The following is a 12041-nucleotide window of genomic DNA, read 5'->3' as shown; positions in this document are numbered from 1 at the left end:
CTTTACCCAGACCTGAGGCTTCAATGGTTGGCTTTAATGGTTGGACTCGATGATCCCAGAGGTCTCTTCCAACCTGATTGATTCTGTGATTCAGGTTAACACGGCAATAGCAATTCAAATTCCCACTCCTCAGAGAGGTTTTGGAGACCTGGCCCAAGCCTACCCTTGAAGAGCGAGAGCAAGGCACTTGGGAAGCAGCTCAACAGCACTTGGGGTGCTCTGCTCCTCAAGTCTCTCATCCCTGGGTGATCGCTTTGGCATGGTGGTGCTCCACGTCCAAACATTTCCAAGAACCAAAATCCCTCTGTTAGTGCACAGTCCCACAATGAATCACAGAATCAATGAGGCTGGAAGAGCCCTCTGGGCTCATCGAGTCCAACCATTGCCCTCACACCACCATGGCAACTAGACCATGGCACTAAGTGCCATGTCCAGGCTTTTCTTAAACACCTCCAGAGATGGTGACTCCACCACCTCCCTGGGCAGCCCCTTCCAATGGCTATTGACCCTTGCTGAGAAGAAATGCTTCCTAATGTCCAACCTGAACCTCCCCTGGCCAAGCTTGAGGCTGTGTCCTCTTGTCCTATCACTGGTTGTCTGGGAGAAGAGACCGACTCCCACTGCACTACAACCTCCCTTCAGGTAGTTGTAGACTGCACTAAGGTCACCTCTGAGCCTCCTCTTCTCCAGGCTAAACACCCCCAGCTCCCTCAGCCGATCCTCGTAGCTCAGACCCTCCACCATTCCCATCTCATTCCCACTCTTAAATAAAAATAAAAATTAAATTAATCATAGAATGGTCTGGGTTGGAGAAGACTTTTAGAGGTCATCTAGTCCAACCCCCCAGCCATGAACAGGGACATTTTCAATTAGATCAGGTTGCTCAGAGCCCCGTCCAACCTGACCTTGAGCGTTTCCAGGGATGACCTATAATCTATAATATAATCTATACTGTGCTGCTTTGATTCTTGAACGCCCTGGCTTTGAGCAGGACAATTTGGTTTATTACACACCTGTTATTTTGCAGGAATATTTTACTTAAAAAAATACTTTAAGCCACCAGAAAAACATAGTTCCTTGGTGCCAAGCCCTAGAAAACCCAGACTGATGAACGCGGGCACAGCGCAGATACAGAACTGCTGAGCCTCAGCAATTAAACAGTATTAACTGTAGGTAGATAATAGCAGAATATCAAAGTGTTTGGGAGCTGGAGCTTGTTTCTGCGCTAGTAATTTCAGTGCCAATGAACATTTTTGATGAAAATACATCATTAACGTGAAAGGTATCATAATTCTTCGCTAACTGGACCGACAGATGCAGGCAGAGCTTCTTGCTATGGCAGCTGGAGCCAGCAGAAAAGCTTTGAGTGAGGTCAAAGCTTTGGTGAGGCCGCACCTTGAATCTTGTGTCCAGTTGTAGGCCCTGCACTTCAAGAAAGATGTTGAGGTGTTGGAGCGAGTGCAGAGGAGGGCGACCAAGCTGGGGAAGGGTCTGGAGGGTCTGACCTGCGAGGAACGGCTGAGGGAGCTGGGGGTGTTTAGCCTGGAGAAGAGGAGGCTCAGAGGTGACCTTAGTGCAGTCTACAACTACCTGAAGGGAGGTTGTAGTGAAGTGGGAGTCGGTCTCTTCTCCCAGGCAACCAGCAATAGGACAAGAGGACACAGCCTCAAGCTTCACCAGGGGAGGGTCAGGTTGGACATTAGGAAGCATTTCTTCTCAGCAAGGGTCATTAGCCATTGGAAGGGGCTGCCCAGGGAGGTGGTGGAGTCACCATCTCTGGAGGGGTTTAAGAAAAGATTGGACATAGCAGTTAGTGCCCTGGTCTAGTTGCCATGGTGGTGTGAGGGCAATGGTTGGACTCGATGAGCCCAGAGGGCTCTTCCAACCTCGTTGATTCTGTGTGGTTCTGTGTGAGTGGGATGGAGTTACCAAAAAAAAAACCATCCAGCCTTTCCCACCGAGCAGGAGTTACCTGCTTAGGGTGCAAGTGCCGAGCTGGGAGTTGTTAAATAGGGATGCAATGTGCCACCAGGGTTGGCCAACACGTGGATCCTTAGCCAGCCCGCAGAGACCAGGCCAACAGCTTCTCCTTCTCCACTGTTTGCTCCCCTGGAAAGCCAAACCATGAAATCGCTGTGCTGGCCACGCACGCCGGTCCTCACCCTCTCTCCTCCTGCCCATGGAGTCATGCTGGTAGATGAACCCCAAAATTGGGCCTGCTTCCCCCAAAATCCAAGCCAACTGTGTTGTAGCTTGACTCCAGTTGTCCTGCATCCACCACACCACAGTGATGGTCCCTGGGCAAATCTCTTTTGTGATGGTCACAAAATAATTTCAGTTCCCCTTCCTCGCAGAGAACTAGGCTGAACCACATCACCGCATCTTCTACGTGGTGGGTAGAAGAGCAGTTGCTAAAGCTCAATGAGCACAGAATCATCAAGTTGTGGTTTGGGTTGGGAGGGACCTTTGAAGGTCATCTAGTCCAAAACCCCTGCCATGGGCAGGGACATCTTCTACTAGATCAGGTTGCTCAGAGCCCCGTCCAACCTGACCGTTTCCAGGGATGGGGCATCTACAAGTTCTCTGGGCAACTAGTTGTAGAACTTTGAACTTAATTAACGACCCCCTTCCCTTTTTAAACACACTAACATCTCCATCCTTAGATTTTCTCCCATTTCTGCACTCCCCAGCACAAACCCTGATCTGTGCCCATCCCTGGAGCAGCTGGCCCACCAACATGGTCCAGGTGGATCCAGGCTCTGAAGGTCTCTCCATGCACAGGCGCCATCTCAAAACTTACAGCTGTTTAAGGAGACCATGAAACCATCACCTAATGCTCCTTCTTGCTGCATCCTACTTTCGTAGGGCTGTGCAGCTGGATTGGCTCCCCCTCGGCTGTCTGCACAGCGCTCGATCAGGGCACGATGGATTTTTTTTGGTAGCTCACACGCACGAGCTCCTCACCCACTGATCGATCTGCTGCCTGGTCCCTGGGTCATCAGCCTGCAAACTGCTGAGCAAGGCGGGGAGAACGCTGTTCATCACAAACAGCATCCAGAGAAGGGCTTTTCTCTTTGCTCAGCCTTCAGAGCTCCTTTTCCTGACAAAGAACCTGCTGGGGTTAATGATGCTTTTGGAGGAACAACGCCCACCAGCCAAGGCTTGTGCGACAACAGGGTTTTGGCTGCTTTTTCATGCTAATAAGTTCACTGAAGTCTTACAGAATCATGGAATACTTTGTGTTGGAAGGGATCTTTAAAGGTCATCTAGCCCACCCCCCTGCAATGAGCAGGGACATCTTGAGGCCACTTCTCTCATCATAGAAACATCTTGGTTGGAAGAGACCTTTAAGATCATCAAGTCCAAACATTAACCTGGCACTGCCAAGCCCACCACTAACCCATGTCCCTCAGCACCACATCTACACGGCTTTTAAATACCTTCAGGGATGGGGACTCCACCACTTTCCTGGGCAGCCTGTTCCAGCGCTTGACAACCCTTTCCATGGAGAAATTGTCCCTGATCTCCAGCCTAAACCTCCCCGGGCACAGCTTGAGGCCGGTTCCTCTCATTATAGAATCATAGAATTGTCTTCGTTGGAAAGGACATTTAAGATCATCAAGTCCAACCATTAACCTAAATCTTCATCTGGATCAGGTTGCTCAGAGCCCTGTCCAACCTAACCTTGAATGTTTCCAGGGATGGGGCATCCACCACCTCTCTGGGGAACCTGTGCCAGTGTCTCACCTCCCTCATCATAAAAAATGTCTTATTTCTTATCACTCCTGGAAATCGCAGGTGCATCAGCCAGCAGGTGAGCCTTGCAGCCAGCATCTTCGTTCTGTTTCACAGAATCACAGAATCAATGAGGTTGGAAAAGCTCTCTGGGATCATCGAGTCCAACCGTTGCCCTGACACCACCATGGCAACTAGACCAGGGCACTAAGTGCCATGGCCAGGCTTTTCTTAAACCCCTCCAGAGATGGTGACTCCACCACCTCCCTGGCCAGCCCCTTCCAATGCCTAATGACCCTTGCTGAGAAGAAATGCTTCCTAATGTCCAACCTGAACCTCCCCTGGTGAAGCTTGAGGCTGTGTCCTCTTGTCCTATCGCTGGTTGCCTGGGAGAAGAGGCCGACTCCCTCTGCGCTACAACCTCCCTTCAGGTAGTTGTAGACTGCACTAAGGTCACCTCTGAGCCTCCTCTTCTCCACGCTAAACACCCCCAGCTCCCTCAGCTGTTCCTCGGAGGTCAGACCCTCCAGACCCTTCCCCAGCTTGGTCGCCCTCCTCTGGACTCGCTCCAACACCTCAACATCTTTCTTGAAGTGCGGGGCCCACAACTGGACACAGGATTCAAAGTGCGGCCCCACCAGTGCCGAGCACAGGGGGACGATCACTTCCCTAGTCCTGCTGGCCACACTAGTGCTGATACAAGCCAGGATGCCATTGGCCTTCTTGGCCACCTGGGCACACTGCTGGCTCGTGTTTAGCCAGCTGTCGATCAGCACCCCCAGGTCTCTTTCCACCGTCTCCCTGCCCATCCCTACCACATGGAGGTTTTGTTTCTCTTTTTGCCAGCCGTAGGTTCCCGATCCCTCTCTCCCGCCGTGGGAACGGACCCCCCGCTACCCGCAAACCCAACGCTCATTAACTCCTCCTGGCAGCCTCATCGTAACATCCCTGCCGTCGCCTGGCGCTGCGAGAGTTACATCACGCCTGATCTTCCCCTGCTGACCTTCCCCTGACATTGCAAACGAAGTCACATCCCCTCCCCATCAAAGCAGCGCTGCGTTCACACACGCAGCCCACGGCTCTTGCGTGTCGGAGCAGGATTTTCCTTTTTATTTCATTTGAAAGGGATGAGCAAAGACTCAGGCCGATGTACGACTGAGTCGCTTTGATAGGGAAGTTTATTATTTCCTAAGGTGGCTTTCGAGTTCAATCTCTGCCTTGTCAGCACTTTCCCCTTCACTGAAATCACTGCAGATACGTGTCAGGACGGAGCAGAGGTCTTTGTTTGTTTTCTCCAACTGTCCTGAAATAGGTCTTGCCTAGCAGGGGATGCAGCGCTGCCGGCAGTCACGTGCTGGATTTCTTTCCAGATCCTTCCAGGATGCAAGTTTCGGGGTATTTATGCAGTTACGGATGAAGGCCAGGAGTGATGAGGCTGGATGCTGAGCTCTGATTTTGCCTGACATTCCCCTCTTCTCCCCATATGGATGGATGAAAAACAGGATGTGAGCCGGCAGCGTGTGCTCACAGCCCAGAAAGCCACCCGTGTTCTGGGCTGCATCCCCAGCAGCGTGGCCAGCAGGTTGAGGGAGGGGATTCTGCCCCTCTGCTCCGCTCTCCTGAGACCCCCCTGCAGTGCTGCGTCCAGCTCTGGGGCCCCAACACAAGAAGGACACGGAGCTGTTGGAGCGAGTCCAGAGGAGGCCACGGAGATGCTCAGAGGGCTGGAGCCCCTCTGCTCTGGAGACAGGCTGAGAGAGCTGGGGCTGTTCAGCCTGGAGAAGAGAAGGCTCCGCGGAGACCTTCTAGCACCTTCCAGTGCCTGAAGGGGCTACAGGAAAGCTGGAGAGGGGCTTTTGACAAGGGCCTGGAGTGACAGGACGAGGGGGAACGGTTTTAAACTGACAGAGGGGAGACTGAGATGAGATGTGAGGAAGCAATTCTTTGGTGTGAGGGTGGTGAGAGCCTGGCCCAGGTTGCCCAGAGAAGCTGTGGCTGCCCCCTCCCTGGCAGTGTTCAAGGCCAGGTTGGATGGGGCTTGGAGCAGCCTGGTCTGGTGGAAGGTGTCCCTGCCCGTGGCAGGGGGTTGGAACTAGATGATCTTTAAGGTCCCTTCCAACCCAAACCATTCTATGATTCTACGGTGAAACACTGGCACAGGTTGCCCAGAGAGGTGGGAGATGCCCCACCATTGGCAACATTCAAGGTGAGGTTGGACGGGGCTCTGAGCAACCTGATCTAGTTGAAGATGTCCCTGCCCATGGCAGAGGATTGGACTAGGTGACCTTTAAAGGTCTCTTCCAACCCAAACTATTTGATGGGTAGACTAAAACATACCCACTGTATCCAGCATTCGCCACCAGTTCAAAAGGCAGGAGCACAACGGACACGCTGAAGTCTGAAGAGATGCAGGAGCAGTGGGTAAGTGCAGCTGGAGATGACTGTTCTCACCTGACCTGCTTTATGCATCAAACAAGATCAAAAGCTGTGTGCTTTCGAGTTCATGGAATCAAACCACTGCTTTTGGAGGATTGATTTTTGTTTTAAAAGCATCAATTATATAGAAACTGTTTTCTAAACTTACAGTTTTGGCACCTCAGAGATGGCTCTCAAAAAAATGAAGTGACTTTTCCAGATCAGGCCTCTGAACATCATCAGTAAATCTCAAAATTTCAAACTTTTTCCATGCAACCATGTCCTCAAGTGCTTACTGACTGCTCCCAGCATCTCTGGAGTCAAACCGTATTATTTTATATGAAAAACCATTTCTAATTTACCTGAGCAGGTAGGATGGAAAGGAACCATGGTGGGGGGAGAAGCATAAACCCAAGGTGCCAGAAATTTCAAGCTAATTTAAGAAATCATGAAAAGTAGAGAAGAACCAAGATCACAGGGATGTGGTGGAGATGAAGAGCTCACTCCAGACCGCTGTTGAGTGTTGAAGGCCACCACAAGGATGCTCAGGAGCTCGTAAGAGGGAGCAGGGGCTCAGATGTAATCTCAGACTACCTGTATAATCCATAGCCATGATCCAACATGGTCCCAACCATACTGTCACCGCTCTGGTACCTCTTTTGTAGGACAAAGACTGGCACAAACTAGACTTTCCCAGGGCAAGTCTCTCCTACCCTCCTAGCAGACCACTGCAAGCAGGAGGTTGATCGATCTCCTCACAGAATCACAGAATCAATGAGGTTGGAAGAGCCCTCTGGGATCATCGAGTCCAACCATTGCCCTCACACCACCATGGCAACTAGACCAGGGCACTAAGTGCCATGGCCAGGCTTTTCTTAAACACATCCAGAGATGGTGACTCCACCACCTCCCTGGGCAGCCCCTTCCAATGGCTAATGACCCTTGCTGAGAAGAAATGCTTCCTAATGTCCAACCTGAACCTCCCCTGGCAAAGCTTGAGGCTGTGTCCTCTTGTCCTGTCGCTGGTTGCCTGGGAGAAGAGGCCGACTCCCACTGCGCTACAAGACCTTTAAGAACATCAAGTCCAACCATTAAGATGACCATTGTCACAGAATCACAGAATCCCAGACTGGTTGGGGTTGGAAGGGACCTCTGGAGATCATCTAGTCCAACCCCCTGCCAAAGCAGGGTCACCCAGAGAACGTTGCACAGGGTCATGTCCAGGCGGGTTTTGAATATCTCCAGAGAAGGAGACTCCCCACCCTCCCTGGGCAGCCTGTGCCAGGGCTCTGGCACCCTCAAAGTAAAGAAGTTCCTCCTCATATTGAGATGGAACTTCCCATGTTACAGCTTGTGCCCGTTGCCCCTTGTCCTGTCACTGGGCACCACTGAGAAGAGTCTGGCCTCATCCCCTTGACACCCACCCCTGAGGTATTTGTAAGTGTTGATAAGATCCCCCCTCAGTCTGCTCTTCTCCAGGCTCCTGAAAACTGTCATCTTCAGTCTCCCAGACACCATGTCCAAACTACCCCAAATTACTTCTTGCCTTTGGGAGAGCGCCAGGATTTACACCAAGAAGTCCTCACCGAGAAGCATCCCCCTCCACGCGCACACCCCCTTCATCTTCAGAGGAAGCTTTAAGCAATTAGTGCCACGACAGAGGCTCGTTAACGAGTGTGACGCAGCGAGTCCTGATCCTGCCTACAGGTTTTGGAGACTCTTTGTATGAAGGAGAGGCGTTCCTCGAGCAGTGGGATGCCGTGAAACATCATTTCATGTGCCAACCTCCACAAACCCCAGGTCTCCTACGTCTCCAGCAGTCTGCACACCCCTGCTGAAAAATTACTGCCCTAGAAGATATTTTTGGGTCCAAAGCCAGAATGATCAATGTCTTGGAAAGACGTGAATGAGCAGATGAAACTCTTGCCCCCAGGCTTGTAAGTCTAACTCTACCTCCAGCTTTTGTTTCTGGTAATAAAGTGAACAAAAAAGACGTTCCAGGAAAAAAAGGAGCTGCAGTTCTCCACCCACGGCCACGCTGGAGGAGGAAAGCGCGCTGCAAGAGAGGGACAGAGTACAGGAACGTATAAATAACTTCTCCAATTTGCACAACCACCACCTACTCTGTTCAGAAAGTGCCTCTCCGGCAACGCAGTTCAACTTCCACCAGAAAAAGGACTGGGAAAATGAGCATAAATAAGTGATCCCCTGCAAGCCTGGACTTTTTCTCCTTCATGCTCTCCAGCATGAAGCTCCAGGGACTGAAAGAAGCGAGGCAGAGCTGGGGAGCTCAAGTGACTCACTTGGGAAAAGATGAGATGCCACCTAGCAAGCAAGCCTGGGAAGAATGATTTTCACTTTAACGGCACTGAATCATTATGTTTCATAGAATCATCAAATGGTTTGGGTTGGAAGGGACCTTCAAAGGTCACCTAGTCCAATCTCCCTGCAATGAGCAGGGACATCTTCCACTAGATTGGATTGCTCAAAGCCCTGTCCATAGCACCACGGAAGGGTTTGGGTGGGAAGGGACCTTTGAAGGTCACCCAGTCCAACCCCCTTGCCATGAACAGGGACATCTTCAACTAGATCAGGTTGCTCAGAGCCCTGTCCAACCTGACCTTGAATGCTTCCAGGGATGGGGCATCTACCACCTCTCTGGGGCATCTACCACCTCTCTGGGGCATCTACCACCTCACTGGGCAACCTGGTCTGGTGTTTCACCACCCTCATCGTAAAAAACATCGCTCCAACAGCTCCATGTCCTTCTTCTGTTGGGGGCCCCAGAACTGACGGCGTCTGCGCTAAACCACCTCCAAGTCATCTGGTGCCTTTTATTTGCTGGAGATATGAAGATGAGATCTGCAACCCAAGAGTAATTTGCAGTCTAAATTACAGACACTAAGTAATTCCTGGCCCCGGTTAAACTGGGGTAACACGTATTTAGATACTCCATTGCTGCGGGCGGTTCACTTGAAATGCTTTCTGAGAAAGCTCCTGGGCAACTTGCTCCCAGCTAGCCAGGCTCTTCTTCAGCACTTTGGGAAGCCAAACCATGGAGGAGTATTTTTGCATAGGGTTAATTCTCCCAGCTCTCTCTGCCAGCTTGACACCGGGAACTACAGCTCTTGCCAGCTCCTTTCTTTTCTGAAGAAATAGATATCTGGATAACCTGGAACGCCGCTTTTAAATATTAATAATACAATCACTATGGGAACTGCAGAGACCTTGCATGAGCCTTTGCTTCGTTGCAAAGATCTGCTCAAGCAACGAAGGGCGGGTGCAAATGAAATTAGTCTTCCCCAATCACGGGCGAGCTGTGAGAAAAACCTTGTAAAAGGCAGAAGGAACAAACCTAAGTGCTGATGTTCCTTCAAGATTTGCTCCAGGCGCAGAGGCTGCCTTGCCCATGCGGAGCAGGGGAACGTGCATCTCCCTCTCATCAAGGGAGACCCTGGCCCAGGTTGCCCAGAGAAGCTGTGGCTGCCCCCTCCCTGGCAGTGTTCAAGGCCAGGTTGGATGGGGCTTGGAGCAACGTGGTCTGGTGGAAGGTGTCCCTGACATGGCAGGGGAGTTGGAACTAGATGATCTTTAAGGTCCCTTCCAACCCAAACCGTTCTATGATTCTATATGATTCTATGATCATCTCAATGTCCCACCATGACCAGACTCCACCAGGGACTCAGGAGCTGAGACCCAAAAGGGACGTCTCATGTTCTCCAGCGTTGGACCGAGCACCATCTCAGGGCTCCCAAACCAGAATGCACATCCCTGCTGCAACACCCCACTCCCACTGGGAATCAAAATCCCTGAGATTTGCGATGAGATTCACCACCAGAGACCTCAGGCTTAACATCAAGGAACAGTCCCCAGGAGGGCAGGAGGCTGCCTCGTGATTATTTCTGCTCGCAGACACTCCCATAGAGGTTTCCCAGCTCTTTTTGCCCCCGAGTGTAGACAAAGCAGAATATTACAACATCGTTTTGTAACCCTCTGCCTGATCTAACCCCACAGCTCGCTCACACAAGACCTGTTGGATGAAGCCAAGCAGCCTCCTGAACTTCAACCTCTCTCAACTACTGCAGTGTGTATACAAAATACGCGCCCTAGTAGGAAGATGAGAGTAGGTAGGTTCCATTTCCCTCTTTGTCTCTGTTCCCATAGAAACTAAACTAAAATGGAGATGATAAAAGAAAATTAAAGCTTCAATAAAGGAATCTACTAGGAACTGGTGTGTGTCAGGTGTGGGGAACAGCTGATGGATAAACAAGGAGAGAAAAAAGCAACCAAAACCAAGGCCATAGCAGCAAGACTAAATTCAAATATGAGGAGCGTTCCCACATTAAAGTCTTTCTTATTTGAGGATAAAACTGAAATGAATAAACTACGTCCAACGGAGATTTCAGGAAAAAAAGCGTGAAGATGTCACAGATGAAATGAACCGTGATGAGATGGCATCTGGTCATGGGTTTAGGGTCTCCAAGCCTTAGTGGTAAGATGGTGCTGAGGGTCAGCAGGGATCCCAGGGGAATCCAGAAGCTCTGTCATGTGCCACCCTTCCTATCCCAGGTGTCAGGAACTACTGGGGAAGGAATAAAGAGGACAGAGCACATCAAGAGTAAGTGCAGAGTCCTGCACCTGGGGAGGAGGAATAAAATGCACCAGTGCAGGTTAGGAGGTGATCTGCTAGAGAGCAGCTCTGTGGAGAAGGATCTTGGAGTCCTGGTGGACAACAAGTTATCCAGGGGACAGCAATGTGCCCTCGTGGCCAAGAAGGCCAATGGGATCCTGGGGTGCATTAAGAGTGTGTAGCAGATCAAGGGAGGTCCTCCTCCCCCTCTACTCTATCCTGGTGAGACCTCACTGGGAGTGTTGCGTTCAGTTCTGGGCTCCCCAGTTCAAGAGGGACAGAGACCTACTGGAGAGAGTCCAATGGAGGGCTACGAGGACGATGAAGGGACTGGAACACCTGCCTTAGGAGGAAAGGTTGAGAGACCTGGGGCTTTTGAGTGTGGAGAAGAGAAGCCTGAGAGGGGATGTGATTAATGGGTATAAATAGATGAGGGCTGGGTGTCAAGAGGACAGGGGCAACCTCTTTTCACTGGTGCCCTGCGACAGGACAAGGGGCAATGGATGCAAGCTGGAGCACGGGAAGTTCAACCTCACCATGAGGAAGAACTTCTTTACTGTGAGGGTTACAGAGCACTGGAACAAGCTCCCCAGAGAAGTTGTGGAGTCTCCTTCTCTGGAGACTTTCAAGAACCATCTGGATGCGTTCCTGTGTGACCTGCCCTAGATTGGTCCTGCTCTGGCAGGGGGTTGGACTTGATGATCTCCAGAGGTCCCTTCCAACCCCTAATATTCTATGATTCTATGATCATGGGGCAAGTTCACCAAGAAGTACTCACATCTTGTATGTTTGTGCCATTGTAGTAATTTAAAAAAAAATATATATGCTAGACCTAGGAAAGGGTAGCCAGGAATGTAAAAGTCCCAAAGGAGCGTAAAATACAAGCAAGGATTATTCTAGATCGGCGGAGACATTGCTGAAAATCCAGTTTCACGTTACACCTAAAAAGTGATGCAGAGAAGAGGACTAGGAAACGATTACTCACTATTTTTTTTCCCGGATGCGTTTTATTGGTTACTCCGGAGTTATCAGGCAGGAGGTTGAAAAGACAACTAAAGGAAATTACTTTTCATAGCACATAATTAAGCTGTGGAATGAATTCAGCAATGAAGCCAAAACCCATAAATAGGTTCAAAAGAGAATTAGACGAGTTCAAGGAGGACAAGCCCATCGGTAGCTATTAAATAGGATATTCCAAGGTTAGGAAATCCCCAGAAGCAGCAAGGAACAGGGGGGGAAGGATCACCCTGCTCTGCCCCAG

The 12041-nt window shown here is 50.6% G+C and overlaps 1 protein-coding gene across 3 annotated transcripts in view; it reads right to left on the bottom strand.

The window, feature by feature from the left end:
* The window catches only part of ARHGAP39 (Rho GTPase activating protein 39), a 165431-nt gene that overhangs the window by 64966 nt on the left and 88424 nt on the right, over window positions 1-12041 (bottom strand). The gene's annotated exons all lie outside the window — the stretch shown is intronic.

Source organism: Nyctibius grandis, chromosome 3 (genome assembly GCF_013368605.1).
Source record: "Nyctibius grandis isolate bNycGra1 chromosome 3, bNycGra1.pri, whole genome shotgun sequence".
Lineage (NCBI taxonomy): Eukaryota > Metazoa > Chordata > Aves > Nyctibiiformes > Nyctibiidae > Nyctibius > Nyctibius grandis.
This window is presented reverse-complemented; position numbering and strand designations above follow the sequence as displayed.